Genomic DNA, 13,288 nt, shown 5'->3' with positions numbered 1-13,288 from the left:
CACTAACCCACGTCACGCACAGATGGAAATAACCTGTTAAGCCATCTCTTTCAGCACCCACCAGCGCTGGGCTCTCCCCAGCACACATCCGAATGGCTTGTCCCATCCACCCTGCAATGGCTCTAAAGCAATGGGTGTTAGGTCTCAGATGCTTGAAATAGAGTACAGTGGCAATAGTGCCCCTCCCGAATGCATCCATCTGGTACATCTCCTGAGAATGCGTTTGGAAGTTCTGAGGGAGTGGGGAGGAAGGGAACAATTACTAACAACCTCTTTTTTTTTTTTTTTTTTTTTTTTCCCTTTGCAGGTTTTGTAATAGAAAGCTTAATATTAAATCCAGGCCCTGAAACAGCCAAATCCGCATCAAGTCAGCCTGTGTTTTGTCAGCAGTGGTGCTGGTGCTGATAAATATTTCTGGTTTGCACTGCAGGCTACAGGAGTTACAGCAACAGTATGAATGACCCTATAGATGCTTCTGGGCTGTTTTGTCCACTGCAAGATGATGGTATAGAAAAATTAATAAGTTATTCTGAGCCAGAAAAAGCAGACACAGAATATTATGACCAGAGACCTAGAAAGCTCTAAAGAAATTTGGGATGAGAACCAAAAGCCCTGATTCCCAACCATTGCTCTAACCACTGAAATATGTTCACAAAGCTTTTAGGAAGGAGACTCGGGATGTTTAAGCCCTCAGATCAAGATCATCTCTCAGTAAATTTCACATGATTTATTGCTTGTAGAAAAGAATAAATACATTTTTCAAGAGCTTTCATATTTCACTGAATAGGAAAGGTATTTTCAAAACAATCTTTATGGGACAAAAAAGCAAAATTGAGTGAAGTACAGGAGGTTCCTTGAGGTGATGTCCTGATCTCTTTGGGCCTGTTCCTCACCTGAAACATGCCCACACTGGCTTCTGTCAGTGTTTGACGAGGTCCCATGGCAGCTGATGGTAAAGTCACACTTGACTTGTGTGGACCCAGTAGCTGCCCTCTGTGAAAGAATTAACTGCTCCCATTAGTAATAATGGCATTGCATTATACACTGAAAATGTCGTATTTCTCTTTTAAAGGCAGGCACTGAAAGATCCAGACTTTCCCTTTGGCTGAACAGAAGTGAAGCCCTAATCGAGTGGTTGAGCTCAGCCCAGAGAACCAGAGCACAGCGAGATGTTCTCCTTTGCCAGCAATCCCTCTGCATCTTTCTTCAGGCTATTGCTGTTACTCACCAGGTGAGTGTAAGCTTTGCCTCCTTCATGTCCGTCCTCATGTTCTAGCACAGCCCAGGCTTCTGCACAGCCAAGCTCTGCCATGGTTCTTATTCAAATCCAATCTCACCAGTGCAACTTTTGTGGGGTATGTTTGGTTTAGCTTCTGCTGAAGGGAAGAGATATTCATCTTTGTGGGAAGAGCAAAAAAAAAGCAGCACAATTTTTTTACTGTGCTGTGAAAAATACACATGGAAAGAAATTTCACTGAAGAGTTTAGGCTGACAATATGTATTTCCATATTTCTCCTAAGAGTTCAAAATCAAAATGATACGTTTTGAATTAACTTGGCTTTAATACATCTGCTGTTCTTCAGTAACTCCTTAACAATTTATCACTGCTCAATATTTATGTTTGCTCCTTAATGGAAACCATAATTGGACCTACAATTTAATAATTACATGATCCAACATATGGTTGTTTTGTTTATCTTCAGATAAAAAGCTGTTTTTGCATTTTCATAAAGCAATACTAAGAAGAAAACAGATTTATTGTAAATCTCAAGTAGGGGAGCTTGCAGCCTGCTAAACCAGGGAGTTTCTTTAGCAGTACTCTTAAAAGACTCATCCTAGGGGAGGAACTTGGCACGTGGGATACTTCAGATTAGTGGAAGAGAAGCATTGTAACGCCCGTGCATAGTTCATGTTAGAAAACCTCCTTTTGCTGCTGCTGTTTAAAAGGAAAGAAACAAAATCCTGCTGCTTCAGATGTGTTCCCATTGTCACTGATCCATAACGCTTTGCTGGCAGGGTCTGTAGGTCCTGCCAAACAGGGATCTCAAAATAATTTTGTCAAGCATCGATGTGAAAACTCTGGCTTGGTGCAGGCTTGGGAATCTCTGTGGTTTCTACAGAACTTCTGCTGTGGAAAACGTTTGCATCTGTGCTAAACGAAATTAATTTATTTCATCTTTTGAAAGGCCAAAATAAGCAAGTGAATGTGCAGGGTTCTCAGCTGGATTCATTTCCTGCCTGCCCTGTGGTTACATGGCCGGCATCTCCGATTAGTCCTATTTACACATTGCATCCATCACTGTCACAGATAATCTCACAGGAAGCTGTTCCTCAGTGGAACCACTCGGTGTTTACAGCCAGCTCCCCACGAGTGTACAGCAGTGACATCAGTGCTCATTAGGCGATTGCATTTTAATGACTGGGTTCTGGAAGTGCTCCCCTAGGACACTCAGACGCATTTAAAATGTGTGGATTGGAGACTATGTGATCTGGCCAAGATCTGAGACGTTTTGGGACACAGCATCTGTGAGCAGCAACATAAGAAAGAATTGAACCCACTCTTTGTTCTGGACTCTAGGCAGCAGCATGGATGTTATGGATTCCTCACTGTCACCCTTGCCATCGTGTTTGTGACGAAACACCTTGCCATTTGGGCATTATCCATTTCTCGATGTTTCTGGCTTTTAGCCCGAGTCATGACGTGCTTCATTATTACGGTTTTGATTTGACACAGGCCTTAACTTTTGCAAACGCTGACCTTGGTGACCTCTGGCTTTCACACCAGCATCTAAACCTGATTCTTATTGGGTCCGATCTGCTGCTCCTGTCTTTCTCATCTGAGTTTCTCTGTCACAGCTAGAATAACTGGAATCACAAAAATAAGTTCTGCAAAGCTTGCCAAAAATACTTCCTCAAAACAGAGGAAATGTGATATTTGCACTTTCAGTATGCACACCAGGAAGCGAGCTATTCTGGTCTCTCTGGTGAGTAAAGCCAGGCGGTCATTTATCACGTCACACTGTCAATTTGATAAACATAACACTTGTAATCATTTTTATATTGTTGTGGTCACCAAAACTGATACAAGTCCCGCATTTCATCTGTTGCCGATCAGCCTCCATTGCCTGAGGACAGAAGCTGTTAGCCTGGAACGCATCCTTGCGTACAAAATCATTTCCATTCCCGCTCACAGTGACTACGAGTCATTGTCATTCCTAGGGAAGGTCTGCAGACTGCTTTGCTTGATCTTTGCGTTCTGGTGACCAAATTACGCCCCAGTCCCGACAGTGTTGATGTGTCTTCCCCAGAGGATGGAAGGTCAGAACAGCTGTACGGGCCCCCAGCGCCGACATAGGGCCCGGCCGCTGGTGGGGTGGCGGTGCAATGGCCACGGCTGTCCTGGTGCTCCCTCTGCTGGGAAAATCCTGACATGTCCTTTCTCCTTTCAAAAAAAGGGACACGAACAGCACTGCGTGGAAACCAACATCCCCGGTGTCTTCCAGTCAAACCCCAACGAGCTGCGTGCGAGCGCTGTGTGGGCACCTTCCGTCCTTCCTACCGCACGCCGGGGTGTGCCTGGCATGGCCCCGCTGAGGGGCTGCTTCGGTTGGTTCGGTTTGGAGTAGCCATACACAGAGCAATGCATTTTTAAAGACCAAAAAAAAAAAAAAATTTTAAAAAAAATCTGATCTTTTGCAAATATTTTGCCTGCTGATCTACCTTGTGAGCTATGGTAGAGCCCATGTGTGAGCCCGGACTCTCAGGCACCATCAGCTTTGCTTTCTGGTTCACACTGACTCACCCCAGACACCTGCCACCACGGGAACTTCTTTGTCAGCTGCCTGGGGGGCAAAAGAGTTGGACTCTCTTGACTCCACAAACTCAGACCATCAGCCCTCAGTTTAAAGATCGCCTGTATCAGAGAAACTTTCTGTCCTTGCTGAGGATGGCCAGGATGCTCTTATCACTTGCTGAGCCTGTACGTCCTCGCTTCTGATGGATCTCTGGTACGGTATCTAGAGCGGGAAGATCATGCACTGGTTTTGTGGTCCCCCTCTTCCAGCGACAGCCCCATCAATATGAAATCCCTGCTTGTGTTGCAGGCACGCACCCTGTTTGTTTTTCTTTCTGCTGCAGACGTGGCAAAAGACACAACTGCTCTCTTGATGTTTGCACCTGGGCTCATTATCTGGTAACTGAGTGCGTGCGGGAACCTGCATAATCTCCATCGTAAAAAAACAGGTGGAGTGTGAGCTGGGGTCTTTTTCTGGCTTCTGAAGAACAATCTGTTGCTGCCTTGCCTCTGCTTGCCAAGCTATATTCATTAAGTCAGAGTGGCTGCGATGGTTATCTGAGCAGAGCTGAAAGCAGGGAACCCCAGCAAGCCCCTGGGCAGAGCCAGAGCAGACACTTCAAAGTAAAACCCCCGGCTTGAGCCTGTGGCACGTGAAGGAAAGCCTCTTGTGCACAGATGAGCCTCTCTGAAGCCTCACTCGGGCTCCTGCAGAACGTGCTTCTTCTCAGGTAGCTTCTTCATCTGCACTTTCTGCTTGTCATCACTTGAGGGCACTTAAGCTCATGTCAGATCTTGCTCTAGTTAAGTGTGATTTGATTGAATTTTATCATTTTAGCTGTAAAATGATACAAAACCTAGTACAAGCAAGGAAAAACTCATGGCTTTTGGGGCTGGCTGTTCCCAAACTGTACCAGGGAAGCTGTGGTTTGCTAATCACCATCTTCCTGGGTGGGAGAGGATGTTCTCCCTTTGCTTGAACACCACCTGCTTCAGCAGACTAGCTGGTGCATCCGAAGATCTTGAGTGCTAGATGTGAGACTGTCCTATGGTATTTCTTGACGCAGTCTGGACTACACAGGACTCAAACTCTTGGGACAGAAGTTACTGGCAAACAGTGTTAGTCAGGTGAAAAAAATGATTGTCCAGAGACCAGTGTTCAGCCCTCAGTGTTTAATTGCAGCTGACTGCCACAGTGACAGCAGGAGGCTGAGCAGGTCCAGCCAAAGCTAGTTTCTTGAAGAAGATGGAACTTTCTTCTCTTTTCTCCCCACTCTGGCTTTGCATGGACACTGTGTTGGACATATGTTGACACAGGAGAAACGAATACCAGAGCTCCCAGGATGGAGGGACGCAGGGTGGAGGAGAGAATGCAAGGTGTGTGTACAGCGGTGAGCCTTCACATCACAAGTGTGTGGTGAAAATCAACCTGAACAGAAGTGATGCCTAGTGGTGTCTATGTACCCCACGACAGGCACCCAGCCGACTGTTGGCTCCTTGCTGTCCTTCTGGCAGTGCTGGTTGTCCCTGTGCCATGCCTTCCCCTTCCTTAGGAGATATTGGAATTTTTCTCCTGAAGTTTTCTACTCCCTGCATTAGCAGCTGTGAGCTTTGGCAACAGAGGTGTGGGTGACGGATGTGCACAGCTCCTGTCCCTGGCCTTAATGATCAACACTGTGAAGAAGTGTAAGGTGAAGTGGTCCAGTGTCACCTGAACTGACACTGCAAGAATGCCCAACATTGCTGTGACCTTGGCAAGCTCTGAGTAGGCTAATTAGCCAGGGTGATGGCATGGCTAATTGGACAAGGCTGGCTGTGGTGCTGACACAGCTGTTTTGCTGGTATGTGAGTGAGGAAGCCTTCCTGATCGAAGTTTTAAAACTACTTCTAGGTCCTCCCTAATGTGCTTGGTTGAGATTTCCTTTTGGTGGGACCAGATGCCACCTGATCCATAGAAAGGACACAAGATGTCCATCTGCCCTTGCTTTGGGTGCATGTTGGACCAGATGGGTCCTAACTCCCATCCAGCCTCAGTTACTCTGTGATTCCAAACTCACCAAAGGACTCAAGAGTCTTCCCCCAACAGAAACAAGCCAGCAAATTGTCCCCAGTGAAACAGAAAATTGTAGAGCAGTGAGCAGCACAAACCCCATTGATCTTTGGCTCAATGCAGCACAGTAACTGAGGGAGCTGTACCTTGGACTCCCCGCGGGTTTGCTCTGGGACACACATTCCAGGGGCTGCAGGTCCCTGACATGAGGGACAATGTGCATGGCTCTGCCTGGACCAGGTGCTGGGGCTGCTGCTACTGGTTCTGAGCAACTGGCAGAGGGCTGGGTTCAGGGAGCAGCTGTTGGACAGAAGTCATGGAGGGTCATTTAGCTAAAGTTAAAGCACAATCAAAGTATGAAGCACTGGCCAAAGCAGATGTTTTGCCCCTGGCGGGGCTGTGCGGTGCACACCAGCAGTGAGCAAAGTCCATTCTAGCGTCTAGCCAGTGTCCAACCTGCACCCCAGGGGAGATGCTGGAGAGGTGTCCCCAGCTGCCACGGGAAGGCTGTAGTTCTGCCTCATGTTAGAAGGCAGATTTCCCCTTGATCTTAGCACTGCCCTGGGAACTAGCACCCGAGTGGGTTCTGCAGGCCAGGCAGGAGCTGGGGAAAAGTTTCAGTCTAAGGAACACGGTAAAGAAGCATTGCTTTATTTTCTGAGACAGATGAGATCATTTCTTCTCTCCATGTCACAGTCCTGGGCTCTTGTATTTTTTATGCTTCATTACAAGTGTTTGTAATTATATGAGTGGCTTCAGAGGCCAATTAAGCCTTCATTTGGAGGCTGCTCTGGATGCTGGAAGCCCTCCATTAGCCTGGGCTTCTGCCAGGGAAAAACACTACATCGTCTTTAACAACTGTACCAGCTCCTCTCTGCTTAATGTTGTTTTTCCTATTAAGTTCAGCTAATACTTTTCTAATTGTGTGAGCTGGGCCTGAAGCCAGGCTGGGTGACTTTTGCCAGCCGCTTCCTAGGCTGACTTGGAAATGAGCAAAACCCTCACAACAACCTCACTGTACACACGTTCAGTCGCATCCAAACAGCATCTGTTCTCACCAGACCTGGCTCAGGTTTTCATTCATGCCCCCTTGTCCCTTCCCACAGCAAGCCCTGCACAGAGCTCCCAGGGATGCTCTTCATCTGCTGTGAACCTCTTACGGGAGGGCGGTACGACAAAGCTGCTGCTGCTTCTCCCCGTGGGTGCAGCAGCGGTGCGATGCAGACCGCCTCTTGCCCCACTCTCTACCTGGAGAGGCACCACCTGGCTGCAGGCTGCATCTCTGCCCAGGAGCTGGTTCCCGAAGCCTTAAGGAAAATTTTTTTTTTTCTTTTGGGAACAAGTGTTAGAGGCAATGTCCAAATAGTCTACGTGTTGTATCATACTGGCAGAAGAAGGGTCGGCCATGCTCTGAGAGTCTTGCTGAGAAACAGAAGCCACTTCAGCAGATGACTGACAGCCATCGCTGGAGCAGACCCAGGGTCTGTACACTGGAAGTGTGTCCTTCTCAAGCCTTTTCTCTCAGGCTCTGGTTCAGAAATACAGATGATAAATGAAATTTAAGCAAATGCTTAGACTCATTGCTGCGTAGGAATGAACCTAAGCACATGTGACTTTATTTAATAATTGAATTGCATATTCTTTAATTTAAAATGGCCAGGCAATTAAATAATTTAATAAAAAGCTTATTTAAGTTGAATTTGCTCTGAGTAACAGCTATACTTTAAAACTAAAATATCAACAGGATAGCAAGCACTAGTTTTGAATTTTTAATTTTAGAAACTTTACTGTATTTTAACTTTAAAACCCTTGCAGCTCTAATACAATTACTACATGCTAGACACGTTTTAATGCCTTATTACCTCCTAACTGACAAATGCAAAAGAAATTCACCTTGTCTGTCAGCAGCCTGTGTTTGGAGCCACTTTACTTTCTGAGCGTAACACCCCCTTGTTTCAAGCCCCTTGCAAACGTGGCTCTGGGTATGGCTGCAGTCTGTCACCACCCAGGGAGCCTGGGCCACCACTGCATGACAGTCTCCACTGCTGATGGACAGCAGGCCACCAGAACTTGCCGATGGCCACAAGAGCAGCTGTGGTCACTGCACACGCTTGGACTGTGCAGATAATTTGTTTTTCAAGGGTTTATTCCTATACTAAGACAAGATAAGGAAACTGAGAAAGGTTGCTTAAAATTTAGGTGTTTAAGGTAAGAAATAAGGTCTGGTAGGAAAAATCATTATTTTCTTGAGCATAAAAAATAAAATTTAAAAAACAGCTATATGACAGGTTCAAAGCCTAATTAATCTTGGAGTTTCTGGCAACAAAGCGTATTTCCTGCTTCAGGTGCTTGATACACAAGAGGAAAGCTCAGAGAGCCTGAAACTCGGTGCAGCAGAGCACCGGAAAGCCAAGCCAGCCGTGATGGTAGATGGTTTCCTGGCAGCATAAAGAAGCAAGAGGGAGCCAGGGCTATTGCAGAGCAAAGTTGAAAACACTAATTGACTTTTACTCACTGGGAAAAAGATGCAGCGTGACAAATGGCTCTGTGGGTTGAATCATTAGCGGGTGAGGAGAGAGCTGCTGGCTAATGGGGCTCTACCGGGCAGAAATGGCTGTGTTCGGGTTGCTGTGAGCAATCTGCAAGATGTGCTGGTACAGCACAGGAGGAGTCAGCAGGAGCACGGCTGACAGCAGCATGGCCAGGCAGAAAGCGAGGAGGCAGAGAGGGATGAGGCTGGACAGGATCAGAGAGGAGCTGGGCAGCACCCGCTGGCTGCCTCCTCTCTGGGACAGGAGGTGCTGTGCCACAGCTCCCAGGGAGCTCAGAGATGCCCGTCTCTGAGGAGCAGGCTCAGGGGCAGATGTGGTGTCAGAGCCCTGAGGGCTCTAACAGGCTTTAGTTGCCCCTACCAGCCTCACCTGGTCCCCACCCACACCCTCTCCCTGCCCATGGACCAAGAGCTCTATTTGAACTCAGGCGTTGGGCCCCAGCTTTCCCTTGAGCTATGTCGTAGGTAGGTCTATCGCCAACCCCATCTCCTGCTGCTCCTGAGAGGGCTCCCTGAACATCCCCTGCCACGATCCATGCCAGGGCCATGGATGGACCATCAGTTGGTCCCTGTGTGGCCTGCCCTGCTCAGGTGCTGTGGGTCAGTGCCCTGCAAGGAGGGCACAGCCTGTGTTGGGGTCATCCTCAGCTCCTGGCTTGTCCCCCTTCATGGAGCACCTCCACTCCTGCTGCTTCCTCGCACAGCATGTTTTGCGGTGGGTCCTCCTGAGAAGGTGGCTGGAAGTCTGATGAGCTGCAGAGGGGTCACCAGACAAGCCCTAGGAGGAAGGAGCTGCTCTTCTGTCTTGTGGCCTGTCTTCTGGAGGAGAGATGCCTTCTAGCTACAGCAGTCGAGCATGTTTATTTGTTGAAATAATAAGGTATGAGTCCAATGCTTCTTATTTCACATCATATGCATTAGGGTTTGTTCTAGCTGCTGGAAGAAGTGAGCTCAGAAATAATCTAAGGGTCAGTTTTCTAACATTAGACTGGAATTGTCTTTATTTACTTTTACAAAGTTGGCCAAGGCTCAAGGCACTCTAATATTATGTATTCTTCAGTAAACACAATTAACTGGAAACTTGGAAACACTGATATCATCTTTTCCCTTGGGACTGGTCACTGCGAGCTGCTTTCTCCAGCCAGAAAATCAACTTCCTTTTCCCCAGGGTTGCAGAGTAAGTGGAAATCAATTTGACTTTAAAAAAAAAAAAAAAAAAAGGTTTTAATGATGCAGCCTAGCTTGGCTTACTGCGGTGGTGAAAGGGTAGCAAAGCTTGGTAAGAGTGGGGAAGTCTGGACTGCGAAGGGCCGCTGCCTTTCCTGTGTTGAAGACAGAACCACTGGGTCCTTGTTATTCAACAGCAGCTCCCTGTTTGTCTCGGAGGCAGCCAGGTGGGGTTGTTAGGAGGACACGCTGTGCAACCAACATTTAACCAAAAACCTTACATGTGGGTATCAAAGCTGAACTTCAGACTCCTGTTTTATCACCTCCTCAATAAGACCTTGCTGGGGGAATGCAGAAGGGCCATCTAGAGCCTCACCAAGGTCCAAGGCAGAGGCAATAAAGCACATTTGTAGTAGGAGTTTTTCTAAGTGGCATTATAAGCCCTTCCCCAGGTGATCCAGTCTAGTATTTCATGATCATCTGGAAAAATCTTGTCTGCTGTCTAATCTAATCCTGACTTGCTGTAATTCAGGACAAACATTTCTTGTCCCGAACCAGCATGGACACACTGAACAGTTTATCCCCTTCCTCTCTGTAACTGCAGCCTTTTATGGATGTGACATTTAGGTACTTCATGTATCCTGACCTTGCATCCCTTTGGTCTGCTCACTTCTAGATTGAACAAACTCTCGTTCTCCCATCTTGCCTTATAGGTCTGGGATCTGGACTCTCTCCAGTTGGTCTACAGACTTCTTGAAGAGCAATAACCATCTTCCAGCCTCTTACTGAACGTCTGAATGAGGCTGAGCATATTGATTATCCCACATAAACGTGTGTAAAAGATCTCTAAGAGAAATATTGAGGTTGAAGTGAAATCTGAGTTGAAATGTGTGTGTAAACAATGGGAGAAAAACAACAGCATGAGGATTAAAAGGATGACCTGTGCTGATAACATAGAATATTTCTCCTAGAACTGGGTTCCTAGGATGCCATTCCTGGTTGTAAAACTGAAGAATGTGTTTATGGCATGACCAAAAGGCCTGTGCTCTGGTAAGGTCACAGCGCAGACAAGTCATCAGCACAAGACCCCACATCCTGCCCAGGAAATGGCATTGAGGTTGCAGCAATTCACATACCATTGTTTGTCCTGACAGGCCACCAGGAAAACAAACATGTCCAGACTGGGTGAAGCAGATAATTCTCAACTCTGAAAAGTTTAGCTCATGCTGTTGGTAGCAAGAAGTGCACTGTGTACAGCTTCAAGCTGGCATACTTGGCTTTCTTCATGCCCTGCCCGATGGTATATTCTCTATCATGCCCGTCATGCCCAGTATATTATGAGGGGCTACCTACCAGAAGCTCTCTTGCTCAGCTCTTGGTCTCTCAAACTCTTGGCCTCTTCTCTTTTCCAGGATTGTGGTTTCGCTACTCCAGGATCGTTGGCTGGGAACAGGCTGGGCTTTGGTCATCAGGTGGTGAGCAGTTGCACTTTGTATCACTCATTTGTATATTATTATTACTATTATTATTATTTTCAATTTTATTGTAGTTTAGTTATTAAATTGTTCCTATCTCAACCCATGAGTGTCTTTTCCCTTCACCCCTTTAATTCTCTCGCCCATTCCCCGGAAGTTGGGAGGGTGAACGAGCAGCTGCGTGGTGTTTGCTTGCTAGTGGGGTCAAACCATGACAGTCTCGCAAACCTTTTATTCTGCTGCTGCATCCCAACTGCCTCTGTTTTTTTCCCTTGCTGTCAGGAGTTCACAACTACCTGCTGCCCTTCCTTTCGCTGCACAGTGGTCCCAGGCTGGTGGCCTTGTACCTCCTGGGAAAAACTTTTATCTGCTTAGCCATGTAGCTGATTGAAAGCTTCTGTATCTTATCCGTTCATCCTGAGCTGACCTGCAGCAGACTGTGAAGATAGCGCACTCTGCTCTCCCTCCCATCATTCCCCATGCAGGATTGCTCACATTATAATTCTCCATGCTTTTCCTCTTACCAAGTCTGTATTTACACTGACTCTGAGCCCTCTATGTGCCAGAGTCAGCACTGCTCCTCCATGGCTGAATATCTGGGGATTCCAGCCTGAATAGAAAGGGGGAGGGTGTCTCCACCCAAGCCCCCTGGAGGTCTGCTCTGATGTACTTGCAGCAAAGCAAAGTATCTACTTCACTGAGTTGTGAACTCTGAGTAACTGGGTCACTTAGTTCATCTGTGGAGGTGGCCTGAGATAGTCACGGTTCTGCACCAGTACTGAAACAGGTTTCCTGAAAATACATTAGCAACTGCAGAACACAGAATGGGGCTGGATAAAAATTGGATGGAGTCTTGGCTGGGAATAACGTCCATGTCCCTGTATAACACCTGAGCATGAACTGTGGGTCAGCTTGGGGTCCAGGATCTGTTACCGTTTTGTTGTGATATCAAGCAGATACTGTCAGACTGAAGGATGTGCTGTAAGGCTCTGCTGATCTCAGGCTGGGGCTAGCATATCTTCCCCCATTCTCTCACTAACATCTCCAGACAATATAGGAAAGGGAAATGGAAGAGGAAAAAAAAATAACAATCCTTTTGCTCTTAGAGCTGTCCCCATTCCCCTTCCAGCCTCTGCTGCACATTACCTTGTGTGACTCACACAGAACAAAGACAAACGGGATTTTAGAGCTAATTTCTTTAAAATTTGAGCCCACTTGGTCTCTGCTGCTGACAGAGTCTAACCTGCCTCCCCTGCTGGACTGATGGGTTTTGGACCGAGTGCACATATATTACAGAATTTGAAAAGCAGTACAACAGCACAGTGGGATTCAACCCCTGTTATCCGCTCGGGAGCCATAAGTAAAGGCAATCAACAGCTGGATGCAGGAAAATGCTGAAAAACAGAAGCAAAAACCTCTCCTGGTGGTGACCAGATGTCATGCAGTGCAGCAACTCTGTGCAGCTCAGCATGGTCATGCTGATGTACCTGGGCTAGGAAAGCACATGATGTGGGTGTCATCTGCTGACAGAGCCTGCACCCTCCTAGCGAGAGCATCATGGTGTGAAGCCCTTTGGACAAAACAGCCCTGGGGATGTGGCACCAGGCCGAAGATGCTAAACTGGAACATGCCGGCCCTAGGGCAGTGAGTTCTCCAGGAGCAGTCCGAGCTTTCCTGAGAAAAGCTTGAGCTATGCTTTCAGGGGTTATGGGTCTTCTTGAACAAATGATGCTCTTGGTCCCACTCCCTTCTCCATGACTTTTTTCACTTTTTGCAATTGGGATGCAGCTGGCAAGACAGCTGGCTTCTGTGCCTCCAGGCTTACTTCGTTCACATCTCATTGATCAGAGGCTGCTTCAAGAGTTGCTCATTAACCCTCGAAGAGAAAAATCCTGTCGGAACACAATTTTTAATCTTTGGAAAGTGTCACAGTCCTCGCTGGGAAGCTGCCAGGGAACAGCTGCAGCCTAATGGAAGCATGCCCCGGATGATGCCTTTAGATCACTGCAGCCCAGAGTCTCTCAGCATAACAAGTATGATGAGCACCTGCGATTAGCGGAGAAACCAGGCTGGAGGGCTTGTTTTGATTCCTGCTTCAGCTTTCCCATCCAACCCACTTGCTGCACATCAGGGAGCAGGGCAGCAGACGCTTTGTTCTCGCATCTTGCCAAGTCAATCAGCTGCATAACGTGAACCACAGAGCTGGCAGGAACGTGACCGAGGGCAGAGAAGCGACACATCAAACAGTTTTA

The sequence above is a fragment of the Pterocles gutturalis genome, unplaced genomic scaffold (genome assembly GCF_000699245.1).
Source record: "Pterocles gutturalis isolate BGI_N339 unplaced genomic scaffold, ASM69924v1 scaffold6128, whole genome shotgun sequence".
Lineage (NCBI taxonomy): Eukaryota > Metazoa > Chordata > Aves > Pterocliformes > Pteroclidae > Pterocles > Pterocles gutturalis.
This window is presented reverse-complemented; position numbering follows the sequence as displayed.